We start from the raw sequence: 19,373 nt of genomic DNA, 5'->3' as shown, positions 1-19,373 counted from the left end.
CGTTGCTTCATTGCAGTGAATTGTGCAACTTGGAAGTTAAATGTCTTGCCTGACTTGTCTTGTCCTCCTCCTTTTCCTTCAAGCGCTTTCCCCACCCCCCCATAAAAGCTTTGCGTTTGCCTGTGTTCGCGCTGAAGGAACTTTCCAAATAGTCATTCATTCCTCTATATTTGCTACACTGGTTGCCAGGGTGTGTATGTGTGTGCCCAAATATACTCTTGGTTTGGCAACTCCATTTCAGAGGGACTTGCATTGTTGTTGTTGTTTAGTTGTTTAGTCGTGTCCAACTCTTCATGACCCCTGGACCAGAGCACACCAGGCACTCCTGTCTTCCACTGCCTCCCACAGTTCGGTCAAACTCATGCTGGTAGCTTCGAGAACACTGTCCAACCATCTCATCCTCTGTCATCCCCTTCTGCTTGTGGCCTCCATCTTTCCCAACATCAGGGTCTTTTCCAGGGAGTCTTCTCTTCTCATGAGGTGGCCAAAGTATTGGAGTCTCAGCTTCACGATCTGTCCTTCCAGTGAGCACTCAGGGCTGATTTCCTTAAGAATGGATCAAACCGATCCATTCTTAAGGAAATGGACTTGCATTATTCCAGCAATAATTTGCAATATGTTGTTATGGAGAATGAGATTCTACTGCACCTCATGCATCTCTTGTTATGGGTACTGCAGTTCGGCCCAGGGTACCTTCCCAGGTTCCCAGGTTCATGTTTTATCTCTCTCCCGACAAACCATGAGCTCTAACCAAAGTTTGCCCTATGGTTTAGAGGGCGTGATTGTCTGGAAGAGCTAAACAAGGAGCCCGGGTCCAGATGACATGCTCAGGTGAAACGTGGCTCAGCTCAGTGCAATGTAGCAGCAGAACAACTGGGGAGGAACAAAGGAGCTGTGATCTGCCCTCTGGGAGCCAGCACATTTGCTTGTGTGCACTAAGCCATGGTTTGGCTTAGTGCTTTGTTTTCCAATGAGGACAAAACGAAAGTTTAAACTTTGGCATCCGTCCTCCCCCACACTTTGTGCTGATTCAGTTTTGAGTATGCCTGTCGCTTGCCAGAAGGTTGACTTTTCAAACATCATGGGCATATGAACTTTGTTGAGGTCCCACATTCTCATCCAGCAAAGGGTTCAAGTGGTGGTCGTAGATTGCCCTGCAGCCACATCCTAGACAGCTCCATTAGTCAGATGAAGTAAATACTGGCACTCTCTTCAGCCTTCCCCAGAACAGGTGATCAGTGCTATCAAACCACAAGCATCATTGCTGATAATTCCACCCACCAACTTCTCTGGAAGTGTGCTAACAGGTACACTGCTGCATGCTTTTAAATTACATTAGTTTTCCTTATTTACTGTTGAGCAGAAATCGGAGTGGGGAAAATAGGTTTCTTTAAAAGCAAAACAGAAGAAACCTAGAAATAATTGTAATTAGAACTGAAATTTTTTGCAGCCAGCCTGACAGCCTGCTTTGACAAGTCTCCTGTTCCCTGAAATGCCCTGGATAGGTTTTTCATCTTTCCTCCAGAATATTTTGACATTTGTGCTTTCCTGGCTCTGTTTCTGAAGCCCAATGGAACCTGCAGCCTAATGAAAATGAGGGTCATTATTTTTTTTCTTTCCTTTTGGAGGATAATAATAGCTTTGACAATATAAAAAAGAAATCAGAATTAATCTGTTTACTCTAAGCTGTCTGCTTCCTGACCTGGCTTCAGCACCTGAGGGGACAGAGGGAGAACAAATTAGGGTAAGATTTAAATAGAAAACAAGGAGAGTGTGCCGAGTGCACTCCCCTCCCCTCTTAACACACACACACAAATGTTCCACCCAAAAAGCACCAAGCAGAACACTCAATAATTAGTTTCCTGCATCAAGCCAAAGTTTAACAGCAGTCAGCCCAAATCAGGGCTAGCAGATCAACCAAAACCTGTTTTGCTGAGGCATTTAGATTGGGCAGAGGTGTCCCTCCACCCAGAGAGGAGCCAACTCCTAGGGACTGGTGTCCCTTCAGCCCCCCCCCAATAAAATATTTGAGAGGGCTGCCCCCCAGTTGATGAGCATTGCCATTCAAATGGTGTGTGTGTACCACATATTGTGATCAGTTTTGTGAGGCAAGGCTTATCAGCTTCCCCCCAATATTATATTCAAGTTGGCACCCCTGCTGCCCAGCCCTGTCAAGTCTCCAGCAGACTCCCATTGGATGCCACTGGCATCACTTTGCCAGTGCAGAGCTCCCCCTTCTATCCAACAAATGGGTGAGTGGAAGTGCCACTGGCTGGATCCCCAGGCTTAGCCTCAGAGCATTCAGCCAGACTCAGAGCATTGTGGGAAATAAAATGGCTCCCTTAGTCTTGCCACTGGTGCTGCTTGGATTTCGAGGTTCAGAAATCTGTTTAAGGTGGAGGCCCAACATGTGAAGCAACTGTGGCTTCTGCTAGAGTATTAGGGTTCTGCCAACCACCCAAAGTTGGAAATAATGCTATAGTTGTTTCCATTTTGTTCATTCCTGATTTTTTTCTCTCTCTTTTGACTTCCTAATCAAAAGCTTCTTGTGTTGAACTTATATTATTTTGTTGTTATTGTCTGTTTTTGTTGTTCAATAAAATAATATAAAAGAGATGAATAGTGCCGATGCTGACCCTTTGACCCTGATTTCTCTTACAATGAGAAGCAGAACAATGGAGGTAGATGACCTTCCTATTTTATGTCCTTCCACCATCCAAAAAATATGTTATTGAGAGATATACTGCCTCTGTACATAATGGATCCATTTATTTATTTATAAAAATATTTATATACCGCTATTCATTTTTCAAAAAATGGAGTGGTTTCAAACAGCGATATAGAAAACCATGCAATTAAAAATATATATGAAAAAGTAAAAAAAAAGAAAGAAATTAGCACTGTATTATGGGAAGTATGCATTCTTCATTGCCTGCATGAGCCCAGTGGAATAGAATAATTCTGAGCAAGTGTTTAAAAGTTGAAAGGCATATGCTGAATCTCTGTTGTCAGAGTATTCCACAAGACTAGGCTGATGACACTAAAGGCTTGGTTCCTTCTTGCTGTCAAAAGAGCCTCACCACCTTGGGGAACTAACATGGCTCATAGGGGTTGAGAGTGTCAACCTCCATGAATTTGATCTAATTTAAATAACCAGCAGTTATGTGGGGGTTGGGAGGGGGTGCAGACCGCCACCCCCAGAAACCAGTACATCCCAGAAATCCCAGATAAACAGTTTATTCAAAAGTATAGAAACAGGGTAAAGAGTAGAAACAGCAAGTAGGCATGATCAAAATTAAAATAAAACATCAAAACCAGAATATCCTTTAGGCAGAACTTACTCTCCTCATGCACTCTTGGTTTGGGTGGGTGGCTTCTGATGTCCGTGGCAGGATGAGGGGTCCAGAGGGCTGATGGTAGCATTGCATTTATAAAGTCTCTTGTTCAGGTGAGATCTGATTGAAAGGTCCAGTCACAAGATGGGCACCTACTTCAGGGAAGTGAAGGTGCTGCGTGATGGTGGTGGGTAGTGGAAAACAGGAGAGGGAATGAAATAGGGTGACCCCTGCCAGCATCTGGAGAGCACTGGGTTGGCAAAGCCTGGCTTAATGTAATCCCATTACATTCTTGGAGATGTCTTGTTACCTTTTACATCTCCTCACAAAAAGGCAGCTGTGCTTTTACTACTCACTGTACTTCAGCCCACCCCTCAATTCACTTCACTCTGTGTCTGGCTGAACAAAATATATGCTACCTTAGTTCGGAACTTGCGTTGTGGGACAATGCGGGGCCTTTCAGTGATCATAGAGGGGTAAGGAACCTTTTCCAGTTCGAGGGCCACATTGCCATCTGGGCAACCTGCCAGGGGCCATAGGCAAAAGTGGGAGGAGCAACAAGCATAAATCTTACCGTCAGCTGGTTTCTATACACTCACAGCCCCTTCTCTATCCTTCACCCAGGCAAGCACGAAATATTATCCGAGTCCCGGGCACATTTCATCCAGGCCAAAAGACTCATGGCAAATGCAAATCAGGTCTGGTGAGGGGTGCAGCTGAGGAGGCTGTGTGGCTTTGTGAGAGTCCCAAGGGCCAGAAATAAAAGGCCTCAGGACTGCATTTGGCCCTCAGGGCTCAGGTTCCCCACTCCAAATTAACGCAAGAGGGAATGCAAATGCAACTTAATGGGAAGGGACCCTTTTTCTATACCACTTGTGCCATGTCTTTGGCCATCACGTCTGGGACTAAAAAGAAGTTCATATCAGAAAATGAGGTAATGAGGGAACTTGAATCCCAAGAGGCCCATTTGGCTTTTTTTCGAAGTTAACACGAAGACATTCCTTTTCCAAAGGCATTTGGAGAGGTGAGAGTTAATCTTAAGCAGTGTTGTGTGAACTTGTTTTCTTTTTTTAAAAAAGTTATATTATTGTTTTCATTGTTCTACGGATTTGTAACCTACTTCTAGATAAAGGAAGGTTGGAAGTCTACCAAATAAGTAACACAGAAGACTGGAGTCCAGCTTTTGCACGATAACCTCTGAGTTTGAGTTATGAACTTGACTCTGGGAAGTTTCTTGGGCTGATTATGAAATAAATGGTGGCTAGATTTGGAATTGAAATACAGGGAGCACACAACTGCCTGTGTGCAAGTCCAGTTGACTCCAGTGGGACTTAGATCTGAGTAATACAAACCTAGAAGTACACTATTACTGTTCTTTGTGCCACCTGCCCAAACTGCCTTAGACTAATGACTAAAAGACTAAGTGCTGCTCTTTGTTTTGATACTCTGAATAAGATGCAAAGACTCCAACGAGAGCAAGGACTCTTCACAGGAATGCAATGGCCTCATATATTTGGCTATACATCTTAACTCATAAGGAGGTCCAGCGCCAAGGGCCTTCTGGTGGTTCCCTCACTGCAAGAAGTGAGGTTACAGGGAACCAGGCAGAGGACCTTCCTGGTAGTGGTGCCCGTCCTGTGGAATGCCCTCCCATCTGATGTCTGACTTTTAGAAAACATCTGAAGGCAGCCCTGTTTAGGGAAGTTTTTAATGTTTGAAGCTTAATTGTATTTTTAATATTTTGTTGGAAGCCGCCCAGAGTGGCTGGGGAAACCCAGCCAGATGGGCAGGGTATAAATAATAAATGTTGTTGTTGTTGTTGTTGTTGTTGAGGAATATACTAGAACCTTGCATGGTTGCTTCTTGTGCTAATCCTTACCATAAGCAGAGGACATCAACCTTCACCTAGCTTTCTGCTCCATTTAAGACAGTTAAGTTGTAATCCCACATGACTTCCCCCAAAGAATCATGAGAGCTGTAGTTTCCCGTCACAGAACTGCAGTTCCCAGTGCCCTTAAACCACTGAATGTACTTTAAACGCATGGCATGGATCGGCCGTCTTCAACCATGGATAAGATTCTCCCCCTATATGGGGACCTTATGAGGATTTTTTTGTATGTGGGCACTGTGCCTGCACATGAACGGATTGTCCCACGAAAGTGCTATTTTAATGATTATTGATTAGCAATAATTACAGATGAACTGTAATTACAGTGATTGCTGATTTCTAGCTGGCTCATATACACTCCTAATCAGCTGAGGAAATAATCACTCCTTCCAATAGCAAATGCAGGTGCTGAGTGCTGCCAGGATTGAAGCCAAAATGAGAAACAAGAGGGGGAGGCATCAGCATGCTGGGGGAGAACTCTCTGTTTATTTCAGAGCATTTTTAGCCCAACCGCCATCCACCAATCCCAGGGTGGGTTTCAAAAAAGGTGTGTAAAAGAACTAGAAATAAAGATTTAGTTGGTTTTCTTTTAATGATATAAGCAAGAAGGCAACTCCCTAAAACAACAGCCCCATGAGAACAGAGCAAGCTCACAAGCAAGAGACAGAATATTGACTGTTTATATTAAATTGAAGTAATTTGGTTTGATTTGTAATAATTTGGAAATTAATAAAAATAATAATAATAAACAGAATATTGACTGTTGGGAAAGAAAAATAGAAAAAAGAGCAGGAGGCACTCCTGTTAGGAAGCGAGGATATGGAGGCAATGGAGTTTCCACAAGGATAGCATGGCTGGCTGGACCTCTGAACCACTCCTGTTAGAAAGCGAGGATATACAGCAATGTTTTCTTGTAGCAGGGCTTGATCCATAGCTGTCAACTTTTCACTTTTCTTGCGAGGAATCCTATTCAGAATAAGGGAATTTCCCTTAAAAAGAAGGGAAAAGTTGACAGCTATGGCTTGATCCCAACACCCTATTTGCTGAGCACCCTATTGGGGAAGGACCATACATCCATGACAAAGCATCTCCTTTGCATGCAGAGGGTCCTAGGTTTGAGCCCCAAAATCTCCAGGCAGGATTTGGAGAGTTCTCTTCCCCAAACCCCAGAGAGCCTCTGCCAGCCAGCATAGACAGCCCTGAGCAAAATGGCCCAATGATCTGACTTGGTATAAGGCAGATTCCTACATCCCTTCAATGCTGGCTGTCCCTCTAGCAGACGCCGCAACATGCTGGGGTGGGAGGGAATGGCGAGAGGAAGCTGTGCCCTCCTAGCTGCATGAGGATTTACCGTCTCCCTCCCGCCCCCGTGGAAGATGATGACATTCACATGGATTGACCCGCAGAGCCGCAGAAGTCCAGGTGAAGTCTTAAGGTGTAAGTCCCCCATTTGGACGAGCTTGCTCTCGGCTTGCCCTCGTCGGCCCACAATGGTGCCTAATGCCTTTTCAATTTGGCAGCCTGATGGCAGCAGTGAACCAGCAGCCAGTGGGCTTGTCAAAGGCATTCCTTCACTTTAATCCTATTGACAGAGGCTGCTGCCTGGAACAGGAACTGCAGGGTGAGCCATGTCAACAGCAGATTCTTATTACAGATAATATTGATGGGGCCTTTACTTGAATAATGAAGGGAAGAGCCCTCTGCTTTGACGTTTGTCTCCAAAACCTAGAATTACCAAGAGTTTAAACAGCGGAGGGGAGCTTAAGATAGTTGCATCTTAAAGGATCTGCTTTCTTGTCGCTTTCAGGGCTGGGGAAAGGAGTTTAGCCCATACGCCGCAAGCTCCGCACTGACCTTTTCACTCCTCTTAATAAATGTTACAGTTAAATAAAGTCTGATGGATTTTCCTATCTGCTGTAATGTGTTATCCACTTTCCAAAAAAGAAAGCTCCCAAATCCCTATTTAATATCAGTGTTACTCATTATCTTTGTTAGCTGTGGGGCAAAAGGCAGGGCAGGGACAAGCCAGCATTATCCGTGGAAGTTCTCGCCACTGCCTCTTTTTATATGGGCAAGGCTCTGGGTGTTTTATTTGGGAGGCAGTGAAACCAGGTTTGCATCAACCAAGTCACAGTTTGTTGTGAAATTCAGTCCAGAAGCAGCACCAAATCATGTCGATGTTAAATAGCATAGGGGATACAGTTCAGCCCTGAGGAACTATACCCTTCTTTTACAAGAGGGGAAATGATGACAAAAGAGGGAGGAGACCAAAATACAGGGAATGGGGCACTGTTATTTGTTAGGTACTCTTTGTCCCACCTGTTTCTTTACATGGCAATGGAGATGGGGTGATGCAGAGAACACAGTAGCCTGTTTTGATGCAGATAACATATCCAGAGAGACGTCTACTGAGCCAAGAGGTGTGCACTTCACAAACCCCTGAAACCACAGAAGGTTTCACTCTACTATAACTGCCTGCTAGGACTGAGTTTGGGGCAGTTAGTCCAGAACTCAAAATGGCTTATAGACCACAAGTGACTGGTCTCCAGCGCTGTCATCTGCTGTTCCAGCTTTAAGAAATGAGTGAATTGCAAACAAACTGCCTTCCCTCCCAGTGGAGATTTATGCTTTCTGACTTCCTGACGACCGAGGTGTGGCATATAAACTACTCTTTGCTTCTCATAATAACTGGGGACAATTGAATAGGGCTTGCCTTGACGTCATCAAGTCTCCTTGTACAAGGCGTTCGCGTCCCAAAAGGAATAGGACTGGGGACTGGCGGGCTCGAGGGAGGGTTTCTGAAAGGACAGAATGGCTCTGTGCCACCTGGGGCCCAGGCTGGCTGGAAGAAAACCGAATGGTTCTGATTACTCCTTTTTAAGAGAGCAAAAGTATTCAGCATTCGGGACACAGAGGGGCAGAAAGGTTACCTGTTGAGGAGCTTGCTGGAAAAAATAGCACATGGAGGTCCTTCTGAAGCCCAGCCAAACTCCCATTGATAGGTTTGGAGGGCCAAAGACAGCTGCAACACCCTGAGCCTCTCAACCAGCATTGGGGGTGGGGGGGAGCTTGTGCAAAGTTGAGGGTAACTAGGAACATAGGAAGCAGCCTTTTACTGAGACAGACCATTGGTCCATCTAGTCCATTGATGCATCTCACAGTGCACACAATGTGTCAGTATCATGTTAATAATGACAACTAGGAAACACAGGAATGTGACCTATAACAGGATATAGGTCCATCTAGCTCAGTGTTGTCTATTGACCGGCAGCAGCTCTCTGGGGTTTCAGACAGGAGATATTCCCAGCCCAGCCTGGAGTTGCTAAGGGTTGAGCCTGGGACTTTCTGCTTGAAAGGCAGATGCTCTATCACTGATCTCTATGGGCCTCCGAATTACAGTCCTTCTCCTACTGCCTTAAGGAAGCAGCAGGCTTGGGCACCAAAGGTCCCTGCCCCACAAGACTGAAAGAAAACAACCTGCCTGCTAGCCTGGGTTTAGGAGGGCATTTTTTTTTCTGGGTACACGTATGTGTTTTTCAGTCTGCTGCAGTGTTTGAGCAGCAGGAGCTCATTTGGACAAGCTCAGAATTTGGAGCACAGGGAGGGGTGATGGCAGATATTTCTTGATGTCTTCTTGACAGCCTCTCTGTGCTACTGCAGGACTCAGTAGTGGCATCTTAACAGTCAGGGCCAGCCCACCCATGAGGCCAGGTGGGTCAACTGCCTCAGGTGGCAAGATCCACTGGGGTGGCAGATCCTGATGTTGAGCTTTCTTACACACACACACACACACACACACACACACACACACACACACACACCTTGTTCCTGATGTAGCTCTTCCCTCATCCCTTCTTCCCTGGCAGAAGGGGGGACACCATTTTGGAGTTTACCTCAGGTGCTGGCCCTGTTAACAGTTTCAGGTCTTCATTTTGTCATTTTTCTGGATGTCTCCCTTTTCCTCTCTAGTCAAAACCAGAATGCCCTCTGCCCCATTGCAATTTCTATGTATTGAGGAGCCCTCCAAGGGTGCACTGTCCTTTGGGGTGTGCTTCTGTGAGTGTCAAGGGGTGCTGTGTGGAGAAAACTGTGGGGTGAGGTGAAGGTAAACACCTGGCACTTCTGCACACCACAAGCAATGCCAAATAGATTGGCAATAGCCAATGTGGTGCCCTGGAGATGTTTTCTAGGCTACAACTCCCATCATCCCTGACTAATCAGAATACAGTGATACCTCGGGTTACAGACACTTCAGGTTACATACACTTCAGGTTACAGACTCTGCTAACCCAGAAATATTTCCTCAGGTTAAGAACTTTGCTTCAGGATGAGAACAGAAATTGTGTGGCTGCGGTGCGACAGCAGCAGGAGGCCCCATTAGCTAAAGTGGTGCTTCTGGTTAAGAACAGTTTCAGGTTAAGAACGGACCTCTGGAACGAATTAAATACGTAACCTGAGGTACTACTGTATAATAGCCTGCTGGATCAGACCAATGAGCCATCTAGTCCATTATCCTGTCCTCAAAGTGGAGAACCAGATGCCTGTGGGAAACCAAAGAGCAGAACATGAGCAGAAGAGCACTCTCTCCTTCTGTGGTTTCCAGCAACTGGTAATGCTGCCTCCAACTGTGGAGGCAGACCATAGCCATCATCTCTAGTAGCCATTGATAGCCCTCCTCTCCATGACTTTGTCTAATCCTCTTTTGGCCATGCTGCTGGGGCTGCTGTGAGCTGGAGTCCAGCAACATCTGGAGGGCCCCACTTGGGCTTCCCCTGAAATAGACTTCTGCCGCCGCAGCAGCCGTGACTGTCTGCTTGCCATGGATCGAGAAACTCTCACTTCTCCCAACAGGTGAGAAGCACTATCAAAGCTGAGCATCTTTTATTTCTCTTTCTCTCTCTTTACATAAGAGAAATGGGATACACGAGCTAGCATTTATGTAGCCTGAAATTTGAGAATTGCCAGCAATTTAAAAAAGCAATATTCCTAGCATAGTTGGAAAGCTGCGAATGTATTAAGTAACATTTTGTATTTCCTCCTGCCAGGGTTCTAGTACAATTATCAGATCTGTGTGGATTAACCCTTGGATTTAATAGGAATTTAGCAGCTATTTAATATGTGTGACACTATCCTTGCATGTAATGTGTCAGTTCCTCTTTTTTTATGCCTCTTGCCTTCACGTAGCCATTCTGAAATATAATGGTATAGAATGACTGTGGAGAAAGCAAAGTTCATTGGTTGTGCTGTGTGTTCAAACTTCCATAGTTAGCATAATACCCAGAATATGCAAGTCTTGGCTTCATTTGAAACATTATATAGTTGATAAGGAAGTCATGCTATAGTGTGTGTGTGTATTCAGTCACTTAAAAAAAACCTCTACATAATTAGCCTGCCAGATAAGAACAACTGTGACTCTCTCCATCAATGTATGTGTTTGATTTTTTAAAAGTAAAGCTTTAGATTGTACAGATGCGTTTCAGAGATGAAGAGCCACGTGGCACTTTAAAAGGGGTTCTAGTGACAGATCATCTCCTTTAAGTACAAAGCCCCCACAAAACTGGTCCCCGTGCCGAATTGGTTCTCATAATAGATTCTCACAGAAAATGGAAAATGTACTAATTAAAAAGAATGCTGACAAGGGAGAATTCTGATGAGAAAGTTCTATCTGGAGCTTGTTAATTGCAGGGAAGGGACTCCCCCCAGTTTCATAGGAAGGATTGGGGGGGGGTGCCCTAAGAAGCCAGAACCTCAACAAGTCTGAGCCAAACCTCTCCACAGAGTTCTAGCACTGATGTGAATGAAGCTGTTGAAATAATTTGGGTTAAGGACATGAGCACTTCCCTAAACTGATTTTAGGGACCTAGGAAGCTTCCTTCTACCTAGTGTTGTCGTCAGTGGTGGTTAGTGCCCATTGGGGCTGGTGGGGAGAGGGCAGGGAGGCCAACAGTAGGTGGCGCCAGAGCCAATGACAGGTCTGAGTCAGCATAAGGCAGCTTCTATAATCCTCTTGCTGTGGTTACATGAGGTCCTTCCTGATTCCATTGTCCCAGCATAGCCCCCTTTCAGAGCTATCTTTCCTTATTCCCCCATGAACTGATGCTATTCTATGACTGTGCTGGACTGATTTATAGCTACTTCCTGATGTCTTCTGTAAGTTCCATTCCAATGTCCTAAATGTATCCATCTTACTGTATTAGTTCCAATCAAAAGCTTGTGGTGCTCATTGCCTAATATACCTGCAAAGTATTCCCTAACGGTCTTAAGAATTCTAGTTGCAGCGATCATACAGAATTCTTCTTTCTTCTTCTTCTTCTTCTTCTTCTTCTTCTTCTTCTTCTTCTTCTTCTTCTTCTTCTTCTTCTTCTTCTTCTTTATTACAACGTATGAAATATAGGTTACTATAATCTAGGGGATAAGAAGGGTTCATTTGCATAATATTATTATGTTCCATTGGCAAGTGTGACGTGGAGAATCCACTTTGTTACTAAGTAGATATAAATTGCACACATCTTTTAGCACACTGTTTTGACCAAAGCTTTGCAGGGCAGGATTTTTCCTGTGAATATCTTGCTTCTAATATCATTTTGAAGATATGGTGTGCAGCAGACAAAGAGAACAGAACGGACTTTCCCCTTAAATGAGGAGGACCCAACTAACTCTTGGTCACCAAGAGTTTCTGCTTTGCATTCTCTTGCTCTCCCTCCCTCCCTCCTCCCTCCCTCCCTCCCTCCCTCTCTTTGTGGCTGTAGCTGGCAGCCTGCTACTTCTTTGGGTACCCAGTCATGTTTTCCTGCATTCTCCCCCCAATGGAAAAAGCCAGAATCCCTTAGGATGTCTCCGTATGCTTTTCTTCCCAGTATTTTCGTCTGGGAACCACAAAAAACGCTCAAAATCTAAATAGCAGGAAACAAAATGCAGACTAGAGCACACTTCAGTACACTTGCTGAACTAAAGCACAGTGCAAGAGGGATTTATTTGTAAATAGAATATGAAGGGTGTTTATTCCTTATTGATGAAGTGATTTATTGCACGAGGTCATACAAGTCATTAATAAAAGCATATTGGAAGGAAAGTTGCACCAGAGAAAAACTGTTGGTTTTTTATGTCCTGTTAATTCCAAGTCATGTTATTTGTGATGCTCTGCCATGCCAAGCTCCCCTCAGTTATAGGTAATAACATTTACTGAGTCAGACTATTTGTCTATATAGTCCAGTATTGCTTACTCTGACTGGCAATAGCTCTTCTAGGACTCAAACAGAGGTCCTTTCACAGCCTTAACAGAGCTTCTTTTAAGTTGAAATGCAGGGAATTGAACCTGAGACCCTTTACGCTGGGATCAATTAGTACCGGACAAGATGAATGGAAGGAAATGGCAGGTTTTAAGGGTCTGTGTGTCTGAAAATGCACCATGGGAGTTGGCACACCGTGCATCTGACTTCTCAGGAGTTGGAAGCCAGCAGCATCATTAGAGTCCATTCCAAATTCTTGGTTGCTGAATATGACCAGATGGAAATGGGTGTTGGCTGTGCAAGAGCAACAGGTGGAGGATATTTTAAGATTCTCATCTTCAGACAGCAGAGGGAAATAAAGGGGGAATAAATGTGAGACACTTCCAGGCATCTCCTGCCCTCTTACTTCCAAGCATGCCCACCTGGAAATAAAGGCCATTCCATGAGTTGCTTTGGAAAGGAGTCTACCACGCCTGGGGGAAGGCTGAGCTGCTGCCTATGAGTTTTGGAGGTTTCTGGGAGATCTGACAAATAGAAACAGGAACCAGATGGGATTCGCGGCTGCTGGAAAGGAAGAAAGATCCATAACCCATGTTGAAAAGTGAAGACACGTTAGTTTTCTTTTGGAAACATTCTTCCATTGGTAGTCGTTTTCAGATCCCCCCACTCCCCCCTTGCTAGGCTGAGCAGCACAGGAGATTTCCTGTTTATTATTATACAGTGGTGCTTTAGTGGAGAGGCCACTGGGTTCTTCAATGGCCCGTGTATTTTATTTTTAGGAAACATTTTCTTGCAGAACAAGAGTCACTGTATGCCCTTTGTTTGCTTTATAGTATTCTTCATGTCGTCGGCTTGTCAATCCGTGTCCTAATTTCTTTCCCCTTAGGCATTTTGCATGGAAATGAAGCACCGACTTGCTATTTGTTCCAGGGGCTTGGACAGAGATAGCAATAAGGATAGCAATGGATTGGTTGTAGCTCACTTCCTACAACCAATTCACCTATGTTGAACATGTGGGGGGGGGGGAGATTGTGCCCACCACTTCACCTCCCACCTCTGCGTCTTTATCTGAACCTCTGAACAGAATCAACCTGTGCATAAGCTCTGTGTATTGGCTCTTTCTGGCTACAGACTGTGCACTGGTTCTCTTCAAAGCTCCAGTTATGGGTAAGATCCTATTCAGAGGTTCAGCTAAAGCAGGAGTGGGGAACTTGCAGGTGCTGCTGGACTATAACTCCCATCACCCCCTGACCATTAGCCATAGTGCCTGGGGCTGATGGGAATTGGAGTGGAACAAAATCTGGTGGCCCCCACTCCCGGATTAGAGCAAGCCAGAGGCCATGGTCAGCCTTCACACTTGCATTCAATGATGATTCTTCACCTGAATTCGACTTTACTCTTCTGAAACACCTAAACCCAGTGCCCTAAATATGGACAACAGCCTATCCTGCCAAATATGAGAAGAGAGGGGAAGAAACATTCTTTTGAAGGTTGTTACCCCTTTTTCTAATACTGTAGAGAGATGGGGGAATTGTTTTGTTCACCAGAGAAAGTTAAACATGACCAGGTTCAATTGAGCTTAATAATGTACTTCAGGGTAGTCAATGTTTCGAATAGTAAGGGATGGTGGCAGTTGTAGTCCAAATTATCTGGAGGATTTCCTGGAGGAGCTGTATCTGAAATATCTGATTTTCTAGATCCATTTCAATCAGGATCCAGGCCTACTTTGGGCACAGAAACTGCCTTGGTCGCCCTTTATGGTGACCGTTGTCAGGAGAAAGACACGGGGAGTGTGAGAGTACCGTGTGTTGTGTTGTTTCTGCTCCTACTTGGGTGGTGGGCTCCAGAAGATGGTGCTTGGAAGATATTGCTCTGCCCTGTGGGTTCTCTGGTTTGGGATACTGCAGTGATTGGTCTTGTCCTTCATGCTGTTCAACATCTACATGAAACCGCTGTGTGGGGTCATACAGAGTTTTGGAGCACACTTTCATCAGTATGCTGAACACACATAGCTCTTTTTCTCCTTTTCATCTTCTGCAGGTGAGGCGGTGGATGTGCTGAACTGGTGCCTGGTTGCGATAATGGACTGGATGAAGGCCAATAGGATGAAGCTTAATCCAGATGGGACCGAGATGCTGCTGAAGTTCTTCTTTTTTGCTGCTGAAGCTTTTTGTTGGCTTCTGCTGGTCCTGTTTATGGTTATTGAAATGGTTTTATTGAAATGTATTGTTTTGGTTATATGTCTAGGGATGATGGGAGTTGTAGTTCAGCAACATATAGAGGGCCAGTGGTTTCACACATCTGTTTTATGTTATGCCTTTTTTGGTGCTTAATCTTTTTGTAAGTCACTGAGATATATATATATTTTTTGCAGTGAGCAATGGATAAGCCCAACAATAGAAAATATCAGTTAAATGTTAAATGACCTTAGTCAATTTCCCATTTTACATCCTTGTGAAGATTCTATAGTTGCATACACAGCACACATTTAAAGCACATGGCTCCCCCCCCCCCAAGAATCCTGGGAACTGTAGTTTACCCTTCACAAGACTACAATTCCCAGTGCCCTTTTCCATGGACCATGGTCTCCACTTCCTTGAGGAATGACTTCCAGGGGGTGACCCAGAGGTCCTGAGCAATGAGATTTTTCTGCTATTTTCCAGATCTCCTGATCCTTCCCCTATTAAAAACAACAACTAATGTCCCCCGCCCTTTTTGTTTCATTCAGTCTTGCAACAACCCTATTCCATTGAATGAAAGGTGCAGTATGAATGTTTAAATACAGAAAATAAGTATTAGTTAGGCTTCTGTTATTATTTTTATTTTGCAAAAGGAGAAGTGAAGTTCAGAGATCATAGCCAAGTAGCAGCTGGGCAGGGTGGAATCATGCAATTTCTCCACTACAAGTCTATTTTAGATACCTTTCCTGTTGGGAAGCTGTACTCTGGAATACTCCTTAATAAATATTTCTTGGGAAGTTCTAGCAATGTATTGGCTCCCCAGAACAATGAAACACATGCTTCAGTTTAAGCTAAAGAGAAACCCCCTGGTTGTATCAACTAGGTTACTTAGTAAAAAGCATGTGCTTAAATACTTCTCTAGGCCTGGGGTGGGGTGAGAACTGTTTCGTGCTGAGCCCCATTGAGGTGGCCACACCCGTGACCCATCCTCGCTTAGCACCGCTTTGTGGAAAAGTCCCTTGCCTTTGCACACTGCAGAAAGATGTTACGAAATCCTGGCCCTGACAGAGAGCAGATGCATTATTGGGAAGCCCTCGGGTCACAAGAGGGCTAATAGTCACATTCCTGGCTGCAATGGCAAAAGATTTACACCCCATGCTCGCTTGCCTCACCCTGCACCAGGCTGAGGGCTCCGGGCCTAACCAGCCCCCTTGGCTTTAATTGTTGTGTTAATGGCCCTTTTATTTGAAGCAGATCCCCTGGCTTACAGAGGAGAATGTCATTATGTTGTATTTTAGATGTATTTACATTCAACTTGCCACAGGGATAACATTCTAATTATTTTCTATAGCTGACAGCACTAGCGTCTGCTGGTATTATAGACCCCCTTAGACCTGATTACATGGTCTGTTTTTCTTCAAATCACCCACAAATGACACTGTGGAGCAGGTTTATTATCGACTGGCGTACCTTTGCTTAACACGGCCCGCTCCTGAAACAAATGCACAGAGAAGGTAATGCATGTTTGGAGCTTGCGTCTTTGTCTTCAGGAAGGCAGAGGGGCTTAGAAAGGTTAAGCCCACAGTTAACCTCCTCTTCTTCTTAAACCTTTAGCACATACCCCGAAAGAGATGGAGGCACCACTGCACGGTCTTGCGTAGCACACTTCCTATATCAACAGCATCCCACGGCAATTGACAAGGAGGGCCGTGAAGCCCAGAGGTAGCTAGTTAAGTCATAAATAACAATAGCAAGTTGTAAAGTCGAAGGGAAAGGACCCCAAAGGGTGGTGTCAGGTTGGTTTAGATCACAGATTAGGAGGAGGAACCTTCAATAGGGCAAGGTGACAACTGATAGGACAGAGGAGCAGTCACATTTTAGAAGAATGGCTTCGGTTTTTCTTTCTTGCCCCTGCGAGAGGGTTAACAGTTGCACTGTGTAATTGGTAATGGCTGGAGATAAGAGGCTCAAGGAGCCTTCAGACAAAGGCATTAAGAGATGTCAAGGTGACAGAAGATGGAGGTCTGTTTGAAGACTTCTTCAGTCAAGGGTGATGAGGAGGGTGTGGCGCCTTTAATAAATAAGGAACACGAGGAAAGGGAAAGAAGAATCTGGGTTGAAATGTCTATGGTGAATTGATTGTCCCTTCCAACTATGATTCTATGATCATCTATGATTGCGGCTGGCCTGCTTGGGTAGGTTAAAGGCTAGCAGCATGATCCTGTACATGCTTATTCAGAAGTTAAGTCTCATTGTTTCCAGTGGGGCTTACTCCCAGGTATATGTGCATGGCATTGCAAACTCAGATTTGGTATAAGCAGGAAATACAATTGCATCCTCTTGTTTGGGCTCATGTGTTTCCGGAGCCAGCACGAGATTTCTCAATTAGAAATAATTATTTGATTTTTTTTAAAAAAATTTTTTTTAAAAAACAACAATGTTGATGTGTCATTCCGGAATTTCCTGACTCTAATGAGCCCAGTAAACGAACCTCTCCCCCCCCCCCAGTGCTTAATATGCAATTGTACAGTTGTATGTGTAGGCTGATTGGGGATGAAACGCATTAGGTCATGATGCAAAATTCATGTGAAATGTTCGAGATAGATCTATGGCCAGAAGATTAGAGCCTGATCCTCAGATATAAGCTCTATGGAGGTCAAAGGGAGTTACATACAGCAAGCGAGTGAAGGATTTCAGGTTTCAGTGTCTTCCTATTCCTGCTAATAAAACTTCCCAACACTGTCATTTCCCCCCTATATGTTTACCCGAGGAAAAATGTTGGCATAATCTCTGAACTGAATATTAATGTTAGCATGAGCATAAGAGTAGGCTTTAATAGAAAAGATATTGTATGTGATAAGTTAATGAAGCTGGAAATTGGGGCAGGGAACCAGATGCTGTTGGACTACAACTCCCATCATCCCTGGCCGTTGACCATGCTGGCTGGGGCTAATGGGACTTGAAATCCAACAATATCTTGAGGGGCACATGCTCCGCAGCCTTGCTGTTGATTGACAGGAGTCTCCGAAGGGTAGCACCACCTTGCTTTGCTTAATAGCTTTCTAATGGTGCGTATGTGAGAGAGTGGCAGGAGAGGCACTGTTGTTCTTTCAGTGGATCTAGGTCTGGGAAGCCATTATATGGTTCCTCACAGTTCTTCCTTTTTTCTTCTTTCCAGGTGCTGGCTAAACAGCTCAAACCAGGAATCTATACAGCAAATGTCAGCCTCATCTATGAGTATAGTTGACTGTCTGTCTACCCACTCGGTCTTAATTATTCTTAATTTTATGTGTGTGTGTGTGTGTGTGAAAGGTTTGCAGCTCTGAAATTTGTCAACAAAACATCTATAGGGCTATCTAAGAATGACAGATTACGAAAGCCAATCCTTTCCTAATTTGCTCAAGATTAATGTTTAGAATTTCCATTGATTTTGACTAACCCCCCCCCCTCTCTTCTTGCATTTGTGTTAAAACTTGGTTTAGACATGGAGTGCAGAAATCAAGAGGGGAAAGTCTTACATATCTGGAGGGCGTTTGTGGATTTCATGTACAGTCGGTTAAATTGTGGTCTCTTCGCCTCACTAATCGTATGCAAGGCCCTGTTGTGCATTCTTTCAACAAAGAATCGTTGAACCCCGGTCACTTGAAACCTCAGATTGCCTTTGATCATAAAATAAGTTGACAAGCGGTCATGGGGTGGTGGGGGTTTTGTGTGTGTTTGTGGGGATTTGAATTCTTCTGTATATGAAATGTTTTGTCTGTGAAAATGTTTTATACGTTTTTATTCTCAATGTTGTTGTTGTTAAATCACTCTGAGAAGTTTAATAGGAAGTCATCCAGAAATGGAAATAAATGAATGAGTTTCTTTTAAAAAGTTACATGGAGCATTCCCTGTTCCTCACTTCCTGCCACAGAAGCACCGGCACTGCACCACCCAGGCCTCTCTGCAGGGCCATGTGTTGTTCTCCTCAACAATGTGGGGTGGCATGTAGGGATGTCCTATGCACAACCAGCCCAAGGATGACAAACAACCAGTAGCTTAATTCTTTATTGACAAAGCACAAACTTACAATAGCCTCTGAGGTGCGCGCACACACACACACTTCTGGTGATTAAGCAGCAGGCGCCCCTCCTTGGGCTTTGTCAGGAGTCCAGGTTCCCAGCTTGATAACACAGTAAGTAAAGGGACCCCTGACCATTAGGTCCAGTCGTGGACGACTCTGGGGTTGCAGCGCTCATGTCGCTTTATTGGCCGAGGGAGCTAGTGTACATCTTCCCAGTCATGTGGCCAGCATGACTAAGCCGCTTCTGGCGAACCAGAACAGCGCACGGAAACGCCGTTTACCTTCCCGCCGGAGCTGTACCTACCCATTTATCTACTTGCACTTTGACGTGCTTTCGAACTGCTAGCTTGGCATGAGCAGGGACTGAGCAACGGGAGCTCACCTTGTCGTGGGGATTCGAACCGCCGACCTTCTGATCAGCAAGTCCTAGGCTCTGTGGTTTAACCCACAGCGCCACCTGCGTCCCTGATAACACAGTAAGCGTAGCTAATTAAAAAGGTGGATTCATTGCAAAACAAACAGATAGCACCGGATGGCTCTAACAAAGCCTCCAGGACCATTACTCAAGATGACCCTTCTGAAGCCTCCTTCTGGTATCTACAGAAGATAGTGAACTTTTGCTTCTTACACCTTTTGTTTTGCTTCCTATCTTGCAGTCCTCCCATTCACCAACTCCTC

The 19,373-nt window shown here is 44.7% G+C and overlaps 1 long non-coding RNA gene across 1 annotated transcript in view; it reads left to right on the top strand.

Annotated features, from left to right (window-relative positions):
* LOC309363966 overlaps nt 1-18,424 on the top strand; it is a 48,889-nt gene extending 30,465 nt beyond the window's left edge. The window contains exons 2-3 of the long non-coding RNA XR_014165677.1: nt 14,493-16,354; nt 17,811-18,424. This is a non-coding gene — a long non-coding RNA (uncharacterized lncRNA). The remainder of the gene's footprint in view (nt 1-14,492; nt 16,355-17,810) is intronic.
* The last annotated feature ends 949 nt before the right edge of the window (nt 18,425-19,373 follow it).

Source organism: Podarcis melisellensis (genome assembly GCF_964234715.1).
Source record: "Podarcis melisellensis genome assembly, chromosome: 2".
NCBI classification, from domain to species: Eukaryota; Metazoa; Chordata; class Lepidosauria; order Squamata; family Lacertidae; genus Podarcis; species Podarcis melisellensis.
The sequence above is the reverse complement of the archived record's forward strand: the minus strand, read 5'-3'. Positions and strand labels throughout refer to the sequence as shown.